The sequence below is a fragment of the Nannobrachium achirus genome, assembly GCF_963921795.1.
Source record: "Nannobrachium achirus genome assembly, chromosome: 2".
Classification (NCBI taxonomy): domain Eukaryota; kingdom Metazoa; phylum Chordata; class Actinopteri; order Myctophiformes; family Myctophidae; genus Nannobrachium; species Nannobrachium achirus.
Window position 1 is genome coordinate 32876520 of NC_137811.1, and position 7782 is coordinate 32884301.

Below are 7782 nucleotides of genomic sequence, written 5' to 3' on the forward strand. Positions count from 1 at the left end.
CTGAGAGGAGGGAAAAGATTGAATATACCCTGAAGGCTGCAGCAGTAACAAATTAACACTGGCTGCACAAACCACAGCACCCAAACGTACAATGCTTCATCATAAACAACACAATTAGGCTATTACTTCCTCACTGTTGCTCAGCTAGGCCCTAATACGCCATGGCAGGAATTATAAACATCTGCTTTGGGTTGAAAACATTTGAGCTTCCCTCAACTTCTAGACAAATACCAGCTGCAGATGATCCTGAGAGCTAAAGGTACTCACTTCTAAAAACCCATAACATGCAATGAAAAGGGAGGGGGGGGGGGGGGTTACAAAATAGGGTAGGAGTGACTTATTGTTGCTACATAGTGTACTAGCAGCAATCTTGAAGTGCCTCATAATTGTAGTATATGTTTGTGTGTGTGTGTGTGTGGGGTTGTGTGCGTACGTACGTGCATGTGGGTGTATGTGAGTGTGCGCGTGCATGTGTGCGTGCGTGTGTGCGTGTGTGCGTGCGTGCGTGTGTGCATGTGCGTGTGCGTGTGTGCGCGTGCGCGCGTGCATGTGTGCGTGTGTGTGTGTGTGTGTGTGTGCGTGCGTGCGTGCGTGCGTGCGTGTGTGTGTGCGGGTGTTGTGTGCGGGTGTTGTGTGTGTGTGTGTGCAGGTTTTGTGGATAATATTTCAGCCTGCTTCATTTACTGAGTCTCTGCTTTGAGTCAAAATTGGAGCGGCGTGTAGATGAGGGAGCGCAGCCTTCGACCGCTGGCCTGACTAAACACTTGGAGACAAATTGCCCCGGGCCTGAGAATCTCTCCATGTGATGGCCTTACTTGTGGAGAGGGTTTGCACTGCAGTATAGCCTGCACTTTGGGAGAGAGTGATTCTCTCAGGCTTAACTTGAGTGTCACTGAAGTGCTGAGAGAGTCACCGCTGCCTCATGAGCCACTCCGTCAAGATTAAACAGGTTTGCCACGTTCGCATCAGTCCCCCCCCGCCCCGCACACCTCCAGAGTGCTACTAACTGCCAAGACGTGATGCTGGAGAGATGCAGTTAAATCAGAGAACCCTAACCCAGGGGTCTTCAACGTTTTCAGCAAGGACCCCTTAGTCCAGAGAGAGAGATGAAGCAGGGACCCCCCCACGACCCATAGATACCATATAGTTTCATGGTTTGACGGCACAATCATCATTGTATTTTGGATTCATGTCAATGTGTGTTTCCAGATATTTAACCACTTGAACCGTCAATACTTAATAAAGTTGACCTTTCACTCTGTACTTAGTCTGCTCTTTTCCCCCTCTGCACGAAACCTCTTTGCCAAAATTCTTTGGCTAAAGTTCTCTGAATATGGACACTATAGGGTTCAAGTGGTTACTATAGAAAAGGAGAAAAGAAGCTTCTATCACACAGAGATTTGGAGGACCCCCTGTCGTAACTCTGAGGTCCCCCCATAGGGGTCCCGGACCCCCTGATGAAGACCCATGTCTCACCCTAACCACTTGAACCCTAGCGTCCATCCTCTGGGGGCGAACATTCAGCAAAAATAGCAGATCTACAAGTTCAAAAGGGTCACAGGCAGTGCAGCGCAATGTGTTGTTGTGAGCTATGTTTCGCGAATAGATTGGCGTAGTAGAGGGACAAAAGAAGGCGGCCTATAGACCACTGAGGCACTCTGGTCAGTGAAGTGTAGGCTTTAAGTGGCTAATAGGTGATAAGAGAAAAAACATAATGCATAATATGGCTATGGAATACAATACAAATGAAGAATCTCACTGATCTAAACTCCATGATTAAGCAAAACGTATTCCTTGGCGGGCACCTTTTTTATACGCATTTCCACACATCATCGAGTCTTATCATGTCGTCACGGTGGTTTTAATATTTAGTCCCCCTCGAGTGCACTATCTCTGGCTCTCCCCATCTCTCCACACAGAGCTAACAGGCCAAAGCACTACGGCCAGAGGCTTCACTGTCTTCAGATAGCAGCTACACCTCATTTATACACCAACATACTATTGCCAGTTTAGAGAGGGGATTAGACAGGTCTGGAATTCCATGGAGGCAAAAAAACAGGGGAATGATGAGAAGCCATCTCCATGAATCACGAAAATAAATTAAAAGCCTATGCTGGAAAAACCCAGCTGGAGATGGAGTGACGGCATGTTGTTTTTCAATGGGATATGTTTTACTAATGTTTTATCCTTTTTGTTTATTTCTTACTCCACCTAAATCTTCCACCTATTTAGTTCTCGACTTGCCGCGGCCGCAATTTTCACACCACATAAATCATGGTATAATCTGTTGGCAGGGGCCCTTGGGAGGCGTTTTCGGGGCCCTCTGCTTTAACGAATGGTGTTTATGAGCGGTAATCTGTGGCATGTAAACCATCATTTCTTGTTCAGATAAGCCACAATAAGGTGTATATTTATGTCTTAATGTCTTTAGCGGGGCTGAGTATTGTACACTCGCTGAACTTCCACCCAGAGTTTGAATTGCGTGTGTGATCTGTGGCCTTGGGAATATAAGTTCTGGGGCCTGACAATGAATCAGTTATAGAGCATACCCCAGCATTGTGGAGAACCACAACAGAATAGAAAACAACAGCGACACATTTACAGTCTACTTGTTATGAATTTGAAACTAATCAGAAGTGGACATTTGGTTGGTTTTTTGTTGGTTTTCCCCCCGAATATCCATGAATAATCTCTTCAAAACAGCCACTTCCCTCATAATGATGGCATGGGCTTTTTTGAGGTCAGGGGGTCACAAGGGGGGAAAAGTGGGACTGAGTTACTAGGGCGCAAGGTGGAAGGGCCCTAATTATTTAGCTATTGAAAAATATCAGATATACAAGCTCACAGCACGGCACTGAGCTTTTAGATCTGCTATTTTTGAAAAGTCATGACAATCTGTGCAAATCTTTAAATATATGTATTTTTTAAGCGAACATTTGTAACTCAAATCTTGCTTCTGGGGGGTCCCTGGAACTAAATATTTTGAGATGGGAAACAGATAGAAGGATTTGAAACATTGAAAGACTTGCACACATGTTCACAATTTCTCAAATAATGTGTGATAATGCGTTCCCAGTCTAAAATGGGTTAAACCCCCTCCCCCTATGAAGAACGTTCACGGGGGGGGCCCGCAGTGAATCCTTGTATCCAGGGCCCAGAACTTGGTGCAACACCCCTGATCTCTTGCATCGTTGAAATCAAACAGCCACTTCCCTCAGTAATGATGGCACAGGCTTTTTTGAGGTTGAGACATTTGAACCACTGATGTAAGTGGAAAGGGGAAATTACGTTCTACAGTTCTCCAGCCAACGCTCCAGGTGACAACATGAAGGCGATGATTGAATGTGGTTTATTGTAAAGGGTTTTACAAGTCACTTTCTCCATTTGAGCGATTTTTCCTGTTCGTCCGAGACGGTTTTCCAGTTTTGTTTGGTGTTTTGACTGATTAGATTGATATCTGCGAAGAAACATGTGGGAGCTATTAAAGGAAAATAAGCCCAACGAGTGTGTACACTTTGATGGGGTCGTGATGGAAAGGTATTAACTGTAAAACACTGTGCATGACAGAACCAACAGAGACAGGCTTGTGTCTTGCAGCATCCATGGTAACGGGGCATCAACGAACAGCCGTCCCACCCTCCCCCATGGAGAGAGGAGAAACAAATGTCCAAAGCTGCCACTCCCGAACGGCCGCTTCATTCCTGGCCGGTCCAGGCCGGCCATTAGGAAAAAATTAAACTGTTTGCACAAAAGTAAAAATTAAACTGTTTGCACAAAATAAAAAATTAAACTGTTTGCACAAAAGTAGTGAAAACAGCAGAACCGTGAGGCGTTGTGTGCTTGTAGATCGGCTGTTTTCACTAGTTTAAATCATTTTTTAAATGATAAATACAAAACAAACGGTTTTGGACATACAAGGTTTCCACCCGACAACGACGGAATATAACTCATGTAATTGGCCCACTGGCTTGTCACTTGTCACAAATCTTGAGTAGCAGCAGCGCTATAGAGAGATCTCTCTCTATAGCGTGCAATGAGGGCCTCTACAACTCTTTTTCCCGGGCTGAATCAGGGGCCCAGCACGTCCCTGCCATGGTGCGCTGCCGCTTCTTTTCAACTTCTCTCTTCGCTATGACTGAAATAAACTCATGTGTTTCTCATGACCCGATATGTCGAATAAAACGCCCCATGGAAGGCAGGTATGCGTGCTATCCCGGTGGTTCTTTAACGTAACAATAAAATAATTACCCTCTGATAAGAAAAATACGCGTGTCAAGGGTTTCTCAGAAACCCAATGCTAATCTGAAGTGAAAAGCAAAAAACGATTTCCCTGCCCGCAATCTCTATTTCCCGAACCGTTTGCATGCAGCGCCAGAGCACTTGCTCCAAGAGGCTGGCAGCTGCGGCTCTGTCTATAGTCGGTCCAAAACAAACACGCTCCTCTCTCACTCCAAAAGTCCTACGATGAGCTGTCATGGGGTTCAGGCCTTTGCACCACCTCGGTGCATCTGGTGCACAGCACCAGCGTGACCCTGCCAACGCACGGTGTTCACGCAAACATGGCCCAGGCCTCTTTGCTATACCGCGAGTGTCAGCAACTGGACCGCGGTCAAAGCCGTGATGTTAAACCGAAGAGGGGAGGCTAAAAATAAGCTTTCTACGGTACGTTTAAAGAGAGCTGTGTGCCATGGCGGTTCTTGCCAGCAAATTTCTCCTCTTGAATTGGAACAGTGTTTTCTGGAAGTGGGCAACCAATACCTCTCTCTCCTCTCTCTCCCTGCTTGCTTTTCCGCCGTGCACCCAGGCACCTTGTCTCTTGCATTTATCTGGTGCCCTTTCAATTTCGATAGGAACAACAGAGAAGCCTATATGGAATGAGGTCTGTGTCAACTCAAGGCTACGGTTGGCACCACTGAGGTCATACTGTGAAAGGGATATGGGGCACTACTGTTCCCCCATATCTATCCGCAACGCAAGTGATTACACAGAGTGATCTGTCCAAATGGTCCTGGTTTGGTGGGGATCAAAGACATCCTGGAGACCACCTCGAACGTCTCTTGGCTGCATACCCGGCCTGTGGAGGGTTCAGCGTCTGGGAAAAAAGTTGCTAAAGCCCTGTGCCTCTCGTTCCTATATCGTGATCTTCGTGAGAACACTAGCTCTTTGATTAGGGGAGCCTCCTATTTTTCCTGTGTGGTCTTTCTCCAGCTTTCGTAATCAGGATCTAGTATAGAAGATGAGCGATTCAAGACAAACGCACTGTAGCTCAGAGAGGAAAATCTTAAACCGGCTTAATGGACTGGTTTCTTCTCTCTATAGGTCGTCCTAAATTTATACTCTGAGAGTTCATTTTAATCTTTAAACGTCAATGTTAATGTTAAAGCTTCACTATAACTTTCCCCTTTTATCCTGAATTTAAACCCAGTTTCCTGCACAAGTGCTGAAAACTACCGTTGAGTTAATTGAGCCTGCCTGCTTGGTCAAGGGATTAATTGAATCTTGAGGCCAAAATTGGTGTCAGATCATGTGTCAAAAGTGAGACATGACCTTTGCCAAGAACTAAATGTCTCTATAGAAGAGTAGGGAGAGAAAATACAACCACCCCAATTAATTAACATACTCTATACCAGGGTTCCCCAATTAGTTTTCCCCACGGGCCGAATTATGTCTAGGGTACCAAGCTGAGGGCCACAGCATTGCAGGGGGCGACGGTGGCGTTCCCGCTATACTCCAGCGACAGTTCAGATATTGTCGTTGTCGGGTGAATGTCCAAAACCGTTCGTTTTGCATTTATCATTTAAAAAATGATTTAAACTAGTGAAAACAGCCGATCTACAAGCACACAATGCCTCGCACCGCGAGGCTTTGTGTGCTTGTAGATCTGCTGTTTTCACTACTTTTGTGCGACGGGCCTTGTATGATTTGGGAAAGAGCGTACAAATTTGGAGATACGAGATTTCCCCCCCGACAACGACGATATACTTTGTTGTTGTTGCTGCTCTTATACCACCATTATTACTGGGGTTGGTGGGGGCCAGACAGTAGCCCCCCACGGGCTGCAAATGGCCCGCGGGCTGCCTATTGGGGAACCTTGCTCTATACCATGCAGACAGAGGGTATGCACACATGCATCAAGTGAATGGCAAAGTGAGTGGCACATCGAGTGGCAAAGTGAGTGGCAAAGTGAGTTTAACGTAGTTTAAAGTTGTTTAATGCAATCAGATAGGACTTCTCTTTTTGGATGTATGAGCTGTCAAGGCCAGAAAGCAGTTTTTTTTGCCACTCAGTAGGTGACCACCAAAGTATTATAAAAGGTGGTACCCCTAATACAATTATGTGTAGGGTACAGCTCAGGCGATATCCAAGCAGTGTGGCTCTTAAAGAAGGGTCTGTGTGAGCGTCTGTAAGGTAGAATTTGGTTTGCATTATGTCCATATGCATACTGTATGCAAAGGACGCCATCAGCCAGAGCCAAGCCGCCCACAAGGAAGAGAAAGGTGATTGAATCCGGCTGAAACCCTTGCCCAGATATGGAGTCATACACAGGGGCGTCACACCAAATTCTGGGCCCTGGGTACAAGGATTCACTGCGGGCCCCCCATGAATGTTAACTATTGAAAAACAGCAGATATACAAGCTCACAGCGCGGCACCGAGTGCCGCGCTGCGAGCTTGTAGATCTGCTATTTTTGAAAAATCGTGAAAATGTGTGCCAAGAAACCTATGTTTCCATGTCAGTGATGCTCAAACTTTTCTACGTGAAGGACCCCCCCATCTCAAAATATTTAGTTCCAGGGACCCCCCAGAAGCAACATTTTTGTTACAAATGTTCACTAAAAAAATAAATATATTCAAAGATTTGCACACATTTTCATGACTTTTCAAAAAGCGAGTGCCGCGCTGTGAGCTTGTATATCTGCTATTTTTCAATAGCTAAAGTTACTAGGGCCCCTCAGCCTTGGGCCCTGGTAACTCAGTCCCACTTTCCTACCCCTTGTGACGCCCCTGGTCATACATCATACATACATCGTCTCTGTCGGGTGGAAACCATTGGACCATATGTCCAAATCGTTACTTTTCAGCCACGGATCCAAATTCAAAAACAGCAAGATCTACAAGCTAGAAACGCGTTGCTTTGTGCCACGCTTTGAGCTCGCAGATCTTCTACTTTTTGATAGCTTTCTGAGATGCTGCAGTGTGATAAAGTGGCATAAAAAAAACACAAAAAGTTAAAATAACGGAAATAAGAGGTTTGGACAAAGACAATATCCTGTGGGTCCAGATCCAAATGCCGGGGCGTCACAAGGGGTAGGAAAGTGGGACTGAGTTACCAGGGCCCAAGGTGGAGGGGCCCTAGTAACTTTAGCTATTGAAAAGTATATACAAGCTCACAGCGCGGCACCGAGTGCCACGCTGCGAGCTTGTAGATCTGCTATTTTTGAAAAGCTGTGAAAATGTGCGCAAATCTTTGAATATATGTATTTTTTAAGTGAACATTTGTAACTCAAATTTTGCTTCTGGGGGGTCCCTGGAACTAAATATTTTGAGATGGGGGGGGGGGGGTCCTTCACATGAAAAAGTTTGAGCATCACTGACATGGAAACATAGGTTTCTTGGCACACATTTTCACGATTTTTTCAAAAATAGCAGATCTACAAGCTCGCAGCGCGGCACTCGGTGCCGCGCTGTGAGCTTGTATATCTGCTATTTTTCAATAGTTAACATTCATGGGGGGCCCGCAGTGAATCCTTGTACCCAGGGCCCAGAATTTGGTGTGACGCCC